Source organism: Protopterus annectens, chromosome 8.part0, assembly GCF_019279795.1.
Source record: "Protopterus annectens isolate FY-2018-M chromosome 8.part0, PAN1.0, whole genome shotgun sequence".
NCBI lineage: Eukaryota > Metazoa > Chordata > Ceratodontiformes > Protopteridae > Protopterus > Protopterus annectens.
The window spans coordinates 509,796,065-509,814,954 of record NC_056741.1 but is presented as its reverse complement, the minus strand read 5'-3'; positions in this window follow the sequence as shown (position 1 = coordinate 509,814,954).

Here is an 18,890-nt window from a genome sequence, read left to right as displayed (position 1 = left end):
CCTGGAGATCCCCAGCCAGTATATCACCTAGGTGTTGGATGTTTTACACAGCTTCATCAGTCATTCGGCTGTAACCACACCTCCCAACTGTCTGGATTGTGCAAGAATGTCTAGCCCTTACCTCATAATATAGGTCTGTGCATCATCCATCTTGTATTTCTCTGGTAAATAAATGTGATGATCTGATTATATCTGTCAGTAGGTAATGACGCTATACTGTAAGTACAGTGTCAAACATAACATATGTCAGAAAATGTCTGCATTTAGGGGCTTTAATCTGAGTTGTGTATGTGTGTGTGTGTAAGTGTGTATATTTGTAGAATACAACATTTTGAGGCATCACTCTCCCAGTGCACTGCCCATTGCCATACTTTACAAGGGCTGGTGATGTTGTTCACCTTAGAAGAACTGTGGGACACTCTTTACACTATAAGATTTGTGGCATGTGTGATAAATGCATAACATTGTATTAGCATTAACTAGAGAGGTAGGGGTTCTAATCTCAGTCCTGGCAAATATTTGTGTGTGTGTGTGTGTGTGTGTGTGTGTGTGTGTGTGTGTGTGTGTGTGTGTGTGTGTGTGTGTGAGAACGGTATTTTGTGTATGTGTTTGAGTGAGAGGTATATCCATTGGGGGGTAGGTTTTACGTTTTTAGGCCATGGTACTCCCAGTACACATCCCAAGGCCCACTTTACAAGGCCTGCTGTCTTCATCAACCATAGAGGTATGTGTTGACACTCTTCAGCCCAATAAGCCCTGTGCTGCATGCAGGAACTATGTAACAGTATGGACTGACTAACTAAATAGTCAGGGCCGCTAATCTCAGTCCTGGCAAATGTGTGTATGAATGTATTTGTGTGTGTAAGTGTGTATAACTGAAGGTTCAAGTATTTTGGGTCCATTCTCACCCAGTAAATTACACACTGCCATACTTTAGAAGGCCTGGTGATGTTGTTCATCTTGGAATTACCTTGGGAAACATTTTACCCTTATGTTTTGTGGTGCAAGCGATAAATACATAACAGTGTAGTAGCAGTAACTAGATAGATAGGGGTTCTAATCTCAGTCCTAGCAAGTGTGTATGTGTGTTTGTGAGAACTGTATCCATTGGGTGGCCGTGGTTTACAGTTTTAGAACATGGTACTCCCATTACACATCCAAAGGTCCACTTTACAAAGATCACTATTCACATCCACTTTATAGGTATTTGTGGCCACTCTTCAGCCCTATAAACCCTGTGCCACATGCAACACCTATGTAACAGTATGGAATGAATAACACGATAGGCAGTGCTGCTAATGTCAGTACTGGCGATTGCGTGTGCATTGGTGTGCATAGCAGTATTTGTGAGTGTGTAGACTTGAAGGTGACAGTTTAATAAGTCCTTCTACACCCAGTACACCCCCATTGCCATACCTCACAAGGGCATGCGATGTTATTCACTTTACAGGTATCTTGGAACAGTCATCACACAATTAGTTCTGTGACACCTGCAATAACCACATAACACTGTAGTACCACTAACTAGATTGGTAGGGGTTCCAAAATGTGGCAAATGCAATAACTGTCACACAGACCTAGTAAATGTGTACATATACAGCCATACCTCGGCTCTGACATGATCGATGTGTTACCACTCTGCCATACCCCTCATTGGCAATGTCTGCAGGGCCACATCCTGCTGACACACAGACACCTAGAACAAAAACAGAATACAGCACGTGAGACTACATTCAGTCAGTGTTACTAATGTCAATAATGCATCATGGCTGAAAAGGAACACACAATCTGAAGTTTACCCATTACAAATGCCAGCTGACAGTACCTTACACAGCATTACATATCTAAACTGTACTTAATTCACCCTGTGCATCATAACTATATTAGCATGTCCCTGCGTCAGTGGTATGGATGACAGGGATGTGGCACAGGTATTATAATATGTACAGGCTGTTGTGTGGGCTAGCCAGAGGTCTAGGCTGGGCCATACAGTTGACATCATGTGTGTGTGTTTAGAGGGGTGTTCTATGAATGGGCCATGCAGAGGTGCTGTGTGTTTTTGTCTGGAGGTTACCAAGCTGTGGTGTTGATGTGTGTGTGTGCTTTTATGCACACAGTCACACCATGTGGCTGCCCTACACAGGGGTATGTTGGACAACTGTGGACCATACATGGCAGGGTATGCAGTTCACTGTCTCTGGCCATGGATATGTGAAATGGTCCTTCCAGGGGTCTCGCTGGAACCACCAGGCCCAAGGCCAGATGCAGTACTACTCCCCAGTGGTGACTACTGTCTGCTGGATCCATGTTCCTGCAGGGACCAACCTGGCCCACATTCTTGTGGCCTGCTCTATTGTGGTGTGGACAAAACCCGCCCTTCAGTACTGCTGGTGGGACAGCCACTAAGGGAGTGTGAAGGTGCACTGCCTCATAGACTTTTCTGCTGATGTTGGTGCTGACCTATGTCCATGTGGCCGATGTCCATCTCCCACCACATGCTGCAGCACAGACATTCCATGATCGAGGATTGCCAAGGTCTCACCACACCATCTATTCATGACCTTGGTATTTTGACATGTGGTCTCAAGAAGGTCACATATGTCATCATGTAAGCCAGGAAGAGTTGGATTCAGGACCCTATTTGTCTGGTGTTGCATTCATTATGTGATTGTGCATCCATGACAGCTCAAAACATGCATCTGGTGACATCTGCTTTGGCACTTGTGACAGCGGCGGCTTGATGGGCAGCAATCCTCCTTCAATCACCCCTGTCCACCCACCTGTGTGGGACCTCGCCTGCTCTCTGGCTATGGCTAGTGTCTACACTCACATTTATCATAGTGACCACACTAGTCTATTCCATGCCACCATCCCGCCAACTGTCCATTATCTGTTGTTGCTGGGGACAGGGTATGTGTGGGCATTGTGACTGTGTGCAGGGAAATTGTGGATGACTGTGGAATGCCAACCGATGGCACAGATTCAGCCACCTGTGCCTCACTAGGACCACCATAATGATCAGAGTCTACAGAGACAATGACATCAGATTCTGAGCTGGAGGGCCCAAGGCCACCATGTCCAGCTATGATGGGAAGACAACATATGTAAATTAATACTTGCACTATAAGGCTTGCTGGTATGCACACACACACACACACACACACACACACACACACACACACACACACACACACACACACACACACACACACACACACACACACACACAGACACACACACACACATACAGATGAGGTGGCACAAAGGTATTACACAGACCTCACAATAGCCAACTGCTGACATTCATGACACACAATCAGGCCACAACATAAACACTCTGGACAAGCCCTCAACATCATGCAGTGCAGCCCTTTCCACTTAATGTCACTAGTAATATGCATCTCTGGGATATGTGAATAGTGTTAGTAGGTGATGGGCCTTCACTTAGCACACACTGCACCCATGGATACATTATTGCTGTTCACCTGTATAGCACAGTGGCAACTCCTACAGAACATACCTCTCAACTGTACATAGTTTTGCTGAATGTCTAGATGTGTGGCTCAAATTTTTGGTCTGTTCCTCAGACAGTTTATGTCCTTGGAAAATCAGTAGCATACTCTGGGGATTGCAGTCAGTAAATGCTAACATACATTTGTGCTTCTGACTTCATATTCATCAGAAAAGACATGTTACAACAAACCCTGTAACACCAGCAACTTTGTCAGTTTCTAACAGCAATATTTCAAATATGCCCCTATGTTTGGGCCTCTGTCCCCAATTATGTCAGTCTTTATCCAGATGTCATGCAGTAAGAGGTTGATAGGTAATGGTATATCATTATTTAGTGCCTTCATTCCTGATACCATCTCAGTGATGCAGCACAATGTCAGATATGTTATGAGGTAGAGGCCATATATATGAGAACAAAGATGGGATTATTCTGTGGAAATCTGCACAGCTGAGATGTCTGTGTATTTCTGGCGATTGTAACAGACTGTCAGGATTGTGTATCAGTGTAATGTGTAGATGTTAGTTGGGCTGTGTAGGGAGAGGGGTAGATGTAAGTGTCAAGGCTGCTTTTCTATCTGACTGTGCATGCTGCTCCAGTTTCTGGTGGTCTTTTGGCTGTATATATTTGAAGGGGCAGACTGAGACATGTCCCATATCACCTCAGAATTCCTACTACACTGTGAATTGGGCCAGTATATGTACGGGTAGAGTGTGAGTGGCAAACATGATATTTTTGTTCACACAGTCATTATACTCTTGTGTTCATTTGGCTTACCAGTATGTCACTGTAACTGTGATGGAATTGGTTGTGGGTATGCACTTTCACACTGGTGTCTATTTTTCACTACTGTTACATCCCTGTAATGCCTGATATATTTGCAAGCATGTGTAATTCTCCATAACTGTTTTGGGGTAATGTTGTGTCAGTCTGACTGTAGTTTGCATGGTGCTTGCTGACATACTTAACAGCTCAGTGTGGTTTACCTAATGTCATGTTATGTCCAGATATTCATAGGATGTCCAGTTGTCTGGCTCATATCTTTGGTCTGGTCCCCATAACTGTTGTGTATTTGTGACAGATCAGTTGGATGATGTGAGGATTTAAGTGACTAACTAATGAGAAGCAATTAAGTCTTGGACTTGGGCTATTTCAATCAATATATATTAGACCAGACAGTGTTACCGCTGCAACTGTCTCAGCTTATCTACTCAAGTATTTCAGATATGTCCCTAAGTTCATGCCCCCCCCCCCCCACTTTGTCAGGCTTGGTCCAAAATCATCGCACTAAGGGGTTCTGAGCATACCTGTCAACTGGCTGGATTGTTTCAGAATGTCCAGGTTTATTGCTCATATTTTTGGTCTGTTCCTCAAATTCTTTGCATTTCTCTGGTAAAACACTCTGATGATATAAGGATTTCTGTCAGTAAATGATGACATACATTTCAGTGTCAGACCTCAAATCCTTCTGTAAATATATGCTGAAACAAACCCTGTAACTCTTGCAACTGTCCATGTTTCTAATGGCAATATTTAAAGTATATCCCTATGTTTGGCCCATTGTCCCCCCATTTTGACAGCCTTTGCCCAGATGTCTTGCACCCAGAATTGTTGAACATGCTCCATCTTAGCAAAACCAAATCTACTTGAGCTACACACTCTAGGGATATAAACCTCAAAACAACAATGAATAGAACATGCTGGAGGGATAGATTCCCTTCGCAGAGACTTCCCTTACTATGGAACAGGGTCCCGATCTACATAAGACAGAGCCCCTCGCTATCACTCTTCAAGAGGAACCTTGATGAGTGGATGGGTTACAGAAAGTTCACACCGGGGATCACACCAACAGCACTACTAGATAGGGGCCAAGGGTACTAGCTGCTAGTACAAGGGTCTAGGTAACTAGTAAAGGGGTGGTGAATACCGCACAACGTGGCTGGGCTAATATATGCCATCGGGCAGATAGCCAGTATCAACCTATGAACCTATGAACCTATAAGAGGTTGAGAGGTAGAGGTATGACTGCACTACATGTTATGTGTGCATATATATATATATATATATATATATATATATATATATATATATATATCTTCAATATATTTTTCATATATATATATATATATATATATATATATATATATATATATATATATATATATATATATATATATATATCTTCATACATACTTATATATCTGTATATGCATATATACAAAACCTGAGTGATTCCACAGAACTTTTTCCCTTCTGTTAAATGACTCTACTGAATGATATGTTTCAAAAAGCAGCAGAAGCTAGATACATGGGTAGGTACTAGGCTACTGGCCCTAGGGCCTAAATAAGCCTAGCCAAAAAGTACCCTAGCTTTCACCACCCAAGAAAATTATTTTCCTGTGCCCCTGTTGAGCAGAGCCACAGAAGTGATCCTTGGGGTGAGTTTCCTATTTCCCATCCAATCATCAAGATTTTTCTTGAAGAGTAATAATGAAGAGCTTTGTTTGATATAGATAGGTAGCTTGTTCCAGAGTATGGGAAGTCTGTGGGACAAGAATCTTTCCCTCCAGCATGTTCTGTTTATTGTGGTGACAAGGTTTAGGTCCCTAGAGCATGTAGCTCGAAGGGATTGGGACTTCTTTAAGTGGGGAATGTCCAACAGCTCTGGGTTTGACATAGCTTTGTATGTTAGGCAGAGATCACCTCTGAGTAAAGCTGGAATTTTTTTAGATGATCTGCGTAGGGTATCTGTCTGAGACCGGTAATCCTCTTTGTGAGGTATTTCTGTGGCCTTTCCAGTTGTTGTAGATGTTTTGTGAGGTACATAGCAAAATGGGTATTGTACTCTATAATGGGTTTAATGAGTGATGAGTAGAGGGGAACAATGACCTCTTTTTTCCTGGCTGAGGAAACTTTTGTGATGAGGTGTGCCACATAGAAGGATTTCATGACTACTGTGGTGATGTGATTATCAAAGGAGAGACTACTGTCCATCTGTGTCCCAAGGTCTCTTATCATACTTTCAGTGTTAAGTAGACAGCCGCCTATGTGGTAGTTCATGGGTGCAGAGTTTTTACCAAAGGGGATGACAATGCACTTTTTTGCACTGAGCTTGAGGCCATGACTTTGACACCAGGCAACTGTCTCAGTGATACCCTTTTGTAGGATGTCCACATTGTTAGGAGTTTCAATTATGGCTCCTAGTTTGTAGTTATCTGTGAACTTTGTTAGCCAAAGTCCTTTTTTGCTAGCCTGTACTTCAGAAAAGTAGATACCAAACAGGAGAGGACCCAAGACTTAACCCTGTGGTACTCCAGTTGTCACTGGTCTGAAGTCAGAGTTGGAGTCTGCTACTTTCACAGTGTGGGTTCTCTCAGTGAGCTAGTTGGCAACCCATCTTGTGACATAGGTATTTATACCTAGCTTAGTGAGTTTATCTATAATTCCAGAGTGGGGGATGGTGACAAAAGCCTTGATGAGATCTAGATAGGCTGTGTAAACCACTTTACCCTAATCTACGGCTTTGGTGACTGCTTCAAAGAAGATTATCAGGTTTAGGAGACATGATCTGCTTTTATAAACCCGAACTGGGTGGGGTCCAGAGTTTAGAGAGTACCAATGTCTTTGTTCATAAGTTCCATGGTGATACATTCCATGGCCTTGCAGACCTGCTTGTCAGGCTAGTGGGACAGTAGTTCCTGGGGTCTGTGGTGGCTCCCCCTTTGTGGAGTGGGATAACCATCACTGTGTGCCATTCAGTGGGCACAAAGCCTGAGGTGAGGCTATGACTGAACATGGTACTTAGGTGGGGTGCCAGTTCATTCTGTAGTTCATGTAGAATGCAGCCCGGGATGTTGTCACTTCCCATAGATGCAGCCGTGATTACAGGAACTTTGCATTTTTCCAGTATAGAGATGGACCATTTAGGGGGTAAGAGAGTGGTAAAGTTAGCACTGAACCTATCTGCCAAGATGTTGGTAGTATCAGTTGGTTCTGTATATTTAATGCCATTGTGCTATAACTCAGAGCAGATCTGAGTGTTGCCATTGAGATTCTTGACATAGCTATGGAATGCTTTGTAGTTGTCTTTAGAATCAGTGGCAATTTTGTTTTCGTAAATAGCTTTGGAGGATTTTATGAGAGATCTTAGCTTCTGACTGAGGCTGACCGAGGAGTTCCTCCAAGCATGGGATTTTACTCTTTTTTGCAACAGTTTCTTCCTTCTGTTGGAGAGTTTGTTTATGGTAGGGGTCACCAGATTGGATTCCTTTCTTTGAAAGATAGCATCTTGGTTTTGTTAGGGATAGCATGATCCATGCACTCATGTAAGTGGTTTTAAAGTGCATTTGTGTAGCATTCAACAGTCATATTTCTATTGTCCTTCTGCATGGGTATCATGAAGTTTGCCACTTCTGTCTTAAGAAGCGTGAAGTTCGCTTTGGAGAAATTTTTTTACGGTGGTTTCCCTAATGGGAGTGGGGGCTGGATGTGGATGTCTAGGGTGATTAGCTTGTGGTCAGATCTGACCAATGAGGATTTGACTTCTGGTGCAGAACACCAGTCGCCTATGTTGGTAATGACCAGGTGTAGGATATTACGCCTGGTGGGGGTGTGGATAAGTTGATCCAAGGCATTGGAATTTATGAATTCCTGAAAACATTGAGCAAAAGAGTTGGTACATGAGTAGTTTTCCAGTTAATGGTGGTGTAGTTGAAATCGCCCATTATTAGGGTGTTGGGTAGTACCCTAATATTTTCCAGTGTATCAAGAAATGAGGAGTGGGATCCTGGGGCATGGTGGGGATCTCTAGCAAGCTACAATTTGGATTGCAGTCTGCCCAGAATTAGTTGCCCTGGGATAATCTTGGATGCATTATGCTGAGCAACTAGCACTAGGTGTGGATATCCTTAATGAATATGGACATACCTCCACGTTTAGTGTTTCGGTCCAGGTTAGGTGGCCGAAAGATGTGGTATGAATTATAGCCTGGTAATGCAGGGGTGCTCTCTTGAGCCTTGAACCAGGTCTCTGTCACTGCACAGATGTCAATGTTCTCCATTTTAAGGAGTGCCACGAGTGAGCTCACTTTGATGTTTAGACTTCAGTAGCATTACCCTCAGATTTTGCTTGCTTGTAACTGTTATGGTGGTGAATTTGTCATTTGAACCTTGCCTAAAAAAGGCACTATAGGGGTGGCAAGAGCCTTAGTCAGTATCCAGAATCCCAAGGGTGGCAGGTGCAGGCCATCTCTGGCAAAGCATCATGTCTGTTGATCATGTCATCCCACGCAGACTGGATCCCCTTAGAATGACACCAGGGTGCTACTCAGGGCTAGGGTCATACCTGCCTGGGCTACAAGATTGGAGAGCTCCTCCATGTCTCTTTTCATGTAGTCCAAGGAGGTACATCTCAGGTCATTCACACCAACATGGACAATGACAGAGTCATAGTTGTACTTGTTGTGGAGTGAACTGAGTGCGTGCATTATGTGGTGGATCCTGGCACCTGACAGGCAGCTGACAGTAACTTTCTTCTTGTTTAGTCTGGTGAGTGGAACATCAGTGTGCCTGACTATAGAGTCACTATGGCTAGAGTGTTGGGTACATTGTTATGCCTTATGGGCTGTGGTTGAGTGGCACACTCAGTTTGTGGGCTATGTGTCATTTGGGTTGTGTTGGGGGAGGAGGTTGCTTGTGTTTCTGCTTTGGAGGTCTCTGTTGCTTGAGCAGATTTTTATTGAGAGCTTCCGCGAATGTAGTTGTGTGTTTTGAGTTTCTATTTGTGTGCTTTGGTGGTTTAGGTTTTGAGGGACTATGTGATGAGTGTGGTGTGGTGCAAGTGTTTACCTTCTCCTCTTGACTGCCTAGTCCAGTCTTGGGTGAGGAGAGCTTTGCTTCCAGTTTGGCTATATAAGTGCATCTCTCACAGATTGTAGTGTTGGGTGGTAGGAGGAGAGGGTTGTCTGTGTACATGAGGCAATTGCTGCATTGCGCCATGATGTCCAGATTCATCAGGTAGACAGGAGAAAACACTGGAAGCTAACCCTTAGACATGCCTGGATAGGTGCTTATTTATTAAGTACTCATTGGATCTGAAGAAGGCTTGATTAGCTGAAAGCGCTTGTCCGTCTATTTTTATCAGAAGGGTTATTTTTTATGTTCTCTACTTATTCAAGCATTGTGTAATTTTATCTTGAAGTTTCAGTTTGGTTTTCTGCATTTGCAATGTTATGTTTTACACATCGTGTATCCATCACTGTTGCAACTACAATCTGAAGTCTCAGTTTGGCGATGTTATGTTCTTTACATTGTGTATCCTGCACTGTTGAAGCTACAGTCTAAAGTTTTAGCTTGATTTCATTACCTGTGATGTAACGCTCTTCTGTTTTTACAATTTCTGTTGTTTACTGAACGTTCTTTAGTGGAGGTCACTTCTCTTTTTCTTGGATTTGAACCTTGTCTGGGTGTGCAAAATTAACAACTAAGCTATTTCTCATCACACTGAGCTACTATGGAAGTGTTGTTTCTTATTTCACTTGTTTCTGCCTAATAGTCTCTTGGTTAGACAGCCTGAACTTGTAATCCTGTGATGCATGCATTACAGATAGTTATTGTAATCCTTTGGATTAATCAATCTAGAAAGCAAAGATTAACACAAGGCAATGCTGGATGGAATGCACTTTGAAACTTTACACATTACTATTCAGGGTTCAGAACTTAGTGCAGTATATATTTCACATTTCAGTTATGTCTTGTTTTACAGCTCTACCATCTACAGTTTTTCTTAACAGCTGGTTCACAGTACAGTCTCAGTTAATGTATGCTGTCACAGCCATATTTGCTGTGAAGAACCCGTATACATTCTATATGTCTACACCAACATACCAGAATAAACACAACAGTTTTTTGTAAGGATATTTATTACACATCAGTATTAGCTGGTCATATTTTTTATTTATTCAGTTCATACAGTAACAGTATACCTACTAGCAGTAAGCAATGTACTCCTTCTTAGCTATTTGAACAATATACTGCAAAATAGATTTGTGCTCGCCAGCCTGTCGGTGCAGCCTCAGCAGTCTGTCGGCATGGGATTCTACATTACTAGCCCTCTCTACTGCAGCTGTAGGGGAGAAAAACAAGCATTATGCATACCTGTCTATCACATTCTCAGGCTAGTATTTGCTACAAACTACTTGATAGTGATACTCACTACTGGAGCATTCCGTGCTCGTGTATCTTGGATCCACTGGGCCAAGAGTGCCACCTTCCTCTACTGTAGGTCAGCATAGTGGTGCTGTACCTGCTCACCAGTCCAGGGATGGCAGTAGCACTGGTGAGATCACATGCGAGACAGTCCCAGGCCTCCGCTTTGCATTGTGAGCCCTGTTACTGGCCCTGCAGCAGTCTCTCCTCATGGTTTTCTACAAGAAGTCCAGCCATGACCCTGGACTTCTGAACACTCTAATGCTGTGCCTGAAAGTGAGTTCCTTCAACAGCTTTAGTACCTACACAGATGGACTATAATGGATTATGGCTGTATTCCCGGTCAACAAATGTTAAATAAATAAAAAAAAAAAAAAAAAAAAAAAAATCCCAACTGCGCCATTCAAATAAGGCGATATTCCTACCTGTTGCCATCATTGGACCATTTTGAATGTGTTAAGCTCTGCTAAGCAGTACACAAATAAAGGGGTAATTGTGGAGCACTGCTTAACAATGCACAAATCCACTTAGCTGAGCTACCTGCTGCTTAGCATTCATGTCTAAATGATGATTAATCCTGGTAAGCATAGGTGAGCATTGCTAACCATTGCTCACTTTTCATTTTTAGAAAATATCAGAATAATGACTTCATTTAGCCAGTGTATATAATTTACTTTATATGACATCCCTCTATATGCTTTCATTACATTAGCAAGGGGTGTGACTATACTGTATGGGACACTTGTGTATACATGGGTGGTGTCATATGTTATATGCACTCACACTTCCATTTTACACCAGCTATACTACCCTGGCTGACAAAAACAATTACTACATAATTTAAGTTGAAAAAATATCTTAACACTGCTTTCCCACAGAAATATAATTTGCCTGTCTTGGTACTCTAACATTGAATGCCTGCAAGTAAAGCCAGGACACTAATCACTACCTCAGTGTGGGAATTTTTGCTGTATAAATATAATGTTTAAGCAATGCTAAGTGGAGGGCCACAATGTGCACACCCACTCAGCTACTCTTAAAGTATGTTTGGTATGGAAAAAAATGATTATATTATTATTATATTTTTATATTATATAGTGAGTATTGTGGTTTTCTGACCAGTCATTGATAACTGCAGTCAAGAAATAATGGCATACATTTGACTTTCAGACTTCTATCCTTCAGAAATTCATGCTAATGCATAACCTGTTTTCTATCAACTTTCTAAGTTTGTAAGAGCAATATTTATGAAGTGTCCCTATTTTTAGGGCTTTATCCCCCCATTACTTATGCCTTTGCCCACATGGACTGCAGTCAGGAAATAATGGCATACATTTGACTTAAAGACTTCTATCCTTTAGAAATGCATGCTAATGTATAACCTATTTTCTATCAACTGTCTAATTTTGTAAGAGCAATATTTATGAAGTGTCCCTATTTTTAGGGCTTTGTCCTCCCATTATTTGTGCCTTTGTCCACATTTCTTGCTTTAACAGGTTGTGTAGTGTTGTATGGCTCTTTCACAATGCAGGGGGTATGTCACAAAACCTGTCACACACCCCCTGCATTGCTTTTCTGTTCCCCTATGTATTTCAGTCATTTATTCATTGATTTAATTTCCATGTCCACTGACACTGAAATACTGGGTATTATTACAGACATTCTCTAATATTATGCCGCATTACTTTTAGAAATTGCCATATGGCACTTTCTGAGTGCAGGTGCATGTTAACTGTGCTAGCAGTGATAGAACTTGCCCCCTGCACTCATTCACTGTTTGTGTCCATACAACCCTTATCTGTAGTACTCCTTCATGAATATGCAAGACCCGCTAGTGTTAGGTCTGTGCGGTCATGGACACAGTTCACCCCATGCAGGAATAGCACTATTCCTGCACGGAGTTTATTGAATCCCAGGGATAGTTTTTTCGTAGGTTCTAGTTGCAGCACTGAGGGTGGAGATGAAGTGTTATCTGTTAAAGTTTTTTCCAGTCATGTATTTGGTTTTATGTTGTTATTCTATTTGGATGGAGGCATTGTCTCAGAGCATAGATTGTGAGATGGTCACTAATACTGTCTGGGTGGCATCCCGAGAGATTTATGTTAATGGATTTATTGGTTAATATCCAGTCTAGTACAGATTGTTTCTTTCTTTTTTTTCACCTATTCTAGTTGGGGTTTAGATTAATTGCAAGAAACCATGCATATTTATTGAGTGTAGGGGTGATTCTGAGTTACATGTATACCAACCTGCGTTGATGTCACTATGGTGGTTTCTTGGTGAGTGTTTTGGGCTATCTGATGTAGGATATCATCTACTACAGATATGCTATTGCCTGGAGGAATGTAGATTCCAATGATGGTGATATATTTTTTGTTGTTTATCTTGAGTTTTAACAGAATAATTTCTGCATTGTTAAATTTTGAGATTTAAGGTTGGGAAGGTCTGCTTCAATATTATTCTTGCATATGACTGCTATTCCTCCTTCATGCTTATTTATTTTGTTGAGCTTGTGTGTATTCTATTGTAGAGTATGATTTTCTTATTTATTATATTTGGTTTTAGTGAGACTTCAGCAACGAAAACTACATCTGAAAAGCATTAAGTGAGAGAGGCAAGTATTTTTCTGATATACTTCTGGGATTCATGTTTAGTAGGAACAGTTGTGTTCTTTTAGATCGGAACTTTGATAGCAAGTGGGGTTTTACTAAGGGGTAGTTCTGACAATTTTGTTAAATTAGACATTTGATTTGAAATTCAAATTAAAATTAATTTAAATTAATTAATTAAATTTATAACTAAAATTAATTTGAAAATTTTATTTAAAATTGTCAATTTATTAGTTCCAGGGTTAGGGTATATGTATCTGCTTAGTTTCAGGTGATTTACTAACAGTAGTAGGTAGTATATCCATTTAGAAGTTATCTTATTCTTAAATATCAACCTTTGGTGGTTAATTGTAGTTTTAAATAGTTGATAAAGAATTGCTCTGCATAAGTAGTTGAGTAGAGTTCTGGGGATATGTAGATTGATATGGCCTTTGTTTTCCTGGAGGAGGGGGTGAGTATTGCTTGGACAATATGAGCTGTTTTGTAGGTGTTTATGGAAGGATGCTATTTGTTTAGTCACAGTAAGTAGTAGGACAAGTAGCAGAAAGGTTGATAGCATTTTCAAATTGGTCTGTAGAGGTAAGAGTTTAAGAAATGCAAGAGAAAGAGACAGAGAAAATTAATGATGGTGTAATAGGTAGATATAGCTGTGTATTATGTATTTTATGATATATGTAGTGTTTTTAACTAGTGGGAATGGAACAGAAGGTGAAGTTGGAGATTAGGTAGAAAAATAAGAGAGATATGACTTGTTTATTTGAGAGATACTGAAAGATGGTAGAGGATTTAATGAAAGAGATTCTATTGCAAGACACACAGATGCCCTGCTCACCAGGTTGGTCAAGGAGAAGGTAATGGTTAGTTGCCTATCTGGAGCTAGGATCTGTAATATCACACATGCACTCATGGCACTTCACCACATGTACCAATTCTTTCATAGTCCATGTGAGAGTGTAAATGACTGTGACATATCTCATTAGACTATATGAAAAAAGATGTTATGGAGCGCTCTGAATTTGTGCTGCAGAGAGGTACGTGCCTTGTATGGAGCAGCATTTTACCTTCTCATCAGATGATGCCACAGTAGGAACAGAAAATTGATTTTTAATAATTGGTTTAGTTTCTGGTGTCACTTCAGGGGGATATAATTTCTGTTAGCATGGAAGGACATGGTTAACAGACCTTGTTGCTTTATCAAGGATGGTCTGCACCTGCCCCTTGGGCTTTCAGATATTGGTTAAAACATTATCCACACCTTAGAGCCTTTTTTAGGCACTGTCACTAAAGAAAAAAATCCAGACCCTACAAGATCTCCTCTCTCTGGAGAGTATAGACATCTGTGCTGTTACTGAGATTTGATTTAAAGCCACAGAATATGTTCTGGCAGTAGAAGATTACACTGTCTTACAAATATTTAGACTAATGACAACACATACAGGGGGTAAAGGTGGAGGTGTCTTAATTTACTTTAGCAGTAAATACAACTCCAGGTTAGTTAAACTGGATGATTCCCTAGAGTTCATTGACTTTCAGATCTCAATAGACAAGGCTCTGCACCATGTCCTGCACCGCTACAGGTCACCCTCTCTGATCAACAAAGCTCACAATTTGTACCTGGACCTACTGGAGGTGCTCAACATCCAACCAAACAATCTATTCATGGGAGACCTTTATTACCTCGTTATAGACTAGGAAACACACACTGCCTCTAATGCACAGCCACATTTCCAGGATCTTGGCAACACAAACAACCTGGACCAAATATTGCAAACTCCAACCAGGGGCTCAAACATACTACACCTAGCATTCACCAACACAGGAGAGCATTTTACTCCACCCCAGTGCCATGTCTTAATTAGTAAGGTGGGATCACAACTGGGATTCAATTCAGAATATACATGTATGGAGCAATACCACTTAATGCGTTCATGTCATCTCAATGAAAAGCCTTAAAGTCTTTTTTTTTCCGCAAGGTGACCAGCCAATCAGCACAGTTCATTTACTCCATGGCCACAAAACAGGGGAGAAAAGCACAAACTCAAAGACCTCCAAACATTGTTTTCAGTCATTATGCCTTAACTGTATGACATTCAGTTTAAAGCCATTAGGCAACTTGACATGAATCCCCACCCAAGCCTGAGTAATGCACTGCTAGATTACATGTGCTAATTTATTTAACTGTACTTGCCAAATATACTTGATCTTTAAGGTTGGCAGTCTATAAGGGAGCAACTTCATACAACATATATTGTAGGCAGAGGGTTGAATTACTAGGGTGACCGTCCCCAAATTGTACAGGCTATATATCACTTCTACAAGAGGTATGATGCCATATGCAGCAATCACTTTGCTATTTTCCAAGCTTTCCTTTGAGTGGAGGGCACAGTGCTTCCACCTGCATCTCTGACCATCATTCTTGGTATCCTACCTCTATCACAGCAGTGATATACATACAAGTTTATGTTTTTCTGATAGCATATCATCAGGTGAGAATATCACTAAAATTTCACTCTCTCTCCCCTTCCCCTTCCCCTGGTATTCATGCCTTGTGTCCAACATTTTGTTGCTGTTCTGGTCAACTGCTTCCTTGACCATTTGTAGCATCATGTTTTCATTCTTTAGCTATGTGTTGTTCCAGACAACATACATGTCACAACAAGCCTGCCACTATAATACATTTTACACTAAGTATGCTGTCCTAGACTGGGTCATGGTTAGTAATTATTAGAGAACCTAAAAATGTGAAACTTATCAAGATAAGTCAGGTAGCACAGCCGGACAGTGGTTGTCGTGCCTCATACTGCTTGCATCTTTGGTTTTATTCTAAGATAAGGTGTCTTATAAATGACTCTATGTATCCTGCTTGACTTTACACAGCTTTTCACCATGATTATTAGCTCCTCATCAGTTCTCAAATGAATGTCATGGGTGAACTGGTGATCATTTAAGAGGCCTGTGTGAGGTGAGTAGTATGTCTTTCTACTGGTAAGTTCACACCCATATCAGTATGAGCTTTTATAACTTATACCTGAATTCACTGTGATTACTCATGTAATTTTGTGATCATACACTTAGGGCAGGATTCACGAAGGCTTGCATGGAGTCTAAGAGTAGTGTAATACTCCATGCAGCCCTCGCGATCCAGGAACAGCCCGAAATTCCGTGTTAGAGACCAGCTAAAACGTCTCTTACACGGAGTGGGCGTGGATATGCTAATCACCTCACTTGCAGCCGAAAGGCATGCAAATGAGGTAGATTAGCAATCCAGGAAGCCCAAAGCAGCCTGTGTAAGAGCCGTTTTAGCTGCAGAAATGTACTCAGTTGACAACTGAGTACGTTTCTGCAAATAACACAATGGAGCCATGCCAGCTCCAAATAAAGGGTGCATATGTGTCAGGCAGCATGCCAATGGCCAAATATGTGGTACCCCAATGCAAATATGAGAAATAAATAAATAATTAAACGCAGCGCAGCCCCGTGCAAATGGGCTGCGCTATATAAAACATAAAAATGAAGGTTATAAACCCACAAATGTGGGTTTTTATGCAATACATGGATTTACAATGCAGGGACCAGCAGACCAAAAACAACATGGCCACCGTTTAGTGGTTGCTAAGGGGGGGAGCTGAGTCTAAGACATATAACTAAGCATTAGTAGGCAATCTGATGTAAATGAGTGTTAGGATACTGAATTCCACTGTCACATAGCAAATGAGCACATTCTGAGTAGTGTAAGAGATACATAAGGGGGAGGAATAGAGTAGGAGATAGATGGCATCACAGGAGGGAATGGCAGAAAGAAATGCAGTTCATTGGAGGTCAGTGTTACATGACAGATGTCAGACACATATCATGGAAAGAGGAGTGCCACAAGATAAGCATGGGAAAGTCAAGAAATGGAAGGTGTACACTGTTGCTTACACCAAAGTTTCTTTCTGGGCGTGCATGCGCATGTGTGCGTGCCATGAGGCGCAAGTAGGGCAGTGTGCATGCGTGTAAGGCAGACTGAGCATGTGGGAGCCTGTTGGCAGACTTGTAAGACTGTTTGCGCTGGTGTGCGCACATTTTAACCTGAATAAGACGATTCTAAACCATGTAAGCATGTGTACGACGTGTAAGCCACTGTGAGCATGCTTCTGCTGGTATGCGCATTGCTCCCCCCTGAGGAAACAGAAAGGAAACAGGAAGCAACAGAATTAGTAGGAATCTAGCAGGGAATACTGCTGGAGCTAGCAGGTGAAAACAAATAGAAGCAGGCAATTGCACAGGCAGAATAGTAGCCCAGCCAAGCACTTAAAACTCTGCAAACAGCAGTGCAGGATGTTTCTCTCAAGAGACACTGCAAGACAGGAGTAAGCTATTAGAAGTGAAAACTGAAAAAGCTGAACTCAGAGCAGAAATGCTAGGGGCTGCCATAGCTGTCATAAGGAGACATAGGCTACTTGCTGAGGGTGGTGACAATGCAAATGGTGTCAGACAACCCACAGTGAGGAGACGGAGAAGAGTGTACAGGCCCAGGGTCACCTACCACGGGTTACATGAGCTGGAGATAGTGGAGTGCTATAGAGTGGACAGAGAGCTCCTGCAGCAAATTGTTGAGCTGTGCAGGCCATGCCTCACACACAGAACCAACAGACGGGAACCTATCCCAGTGGAAATCAAGGTATGTGTTGGCCTAAGAATACTAGCAACAGGTACCTTCCAGAGACCAACTATATGATGGGGATATCACAGGCATCAGCCTCCAGGGTACTGCACCAGTTCCTGGATGCCATGTCAGCACATGTCAGTGATCATGTATATTTCCCCAATGCCCGTGAGGTATTGGCCAGCAATATGCGTCTCTTCCAGCAAATAGCGGAATACCCTGAGGTAGTGGGTGCAATAGACTACACGCACATATGCATCAAAGCACCAGCCGGAGAGTGGGGTAGGACCTACATTAACCACAAGGGCTTCCCCTCCATCAACTGCCAGGTCGTGTGTGATGCCCAGGGCATAATAATGAATGTGTGTGCTGGCTGCCCTTGGAGCTACCATGATTCCCATATCTGGCATTTGACGCAGCTGTACCAGACATTTGCCAATGGGGACATCCCACATGGACACCTAGTGGGGGATGCAGGTTATGCACTGGAGCCATGGCTGATGACACCCATCAGAAATGCACACACACACCTGAACAGGAATGCCATAATGAGGCACACGCACAAACACGTAATGTAATAGAGCGTGTGTTTGGGCTGCTCAAGTCACGGTTCCGGTGTCTGGATACATCTGGTGGAGCCTTGCAGTACTCACCAACTACATGTACCCAAATTGTCATGGTATGTGCTATGCTACATAATATGATTTTGCAAAAACAGCTGCAGCAGGACCAGCATAGGGCCGGGCCAAACAGCCCCCCACCATTGCCAAGGCCATCACAGGCAGAGCGTGACTCGGAGGAGGAACAACCTGAGCCTGCCCCAGTAGGCAGAAGGAGGCATGCCCAGTATGCCCTGGCCTTGGCAAAGAGGCAATGCATAGCACATACACTGGCTCAGTAGGAACCCTGGGAATGAT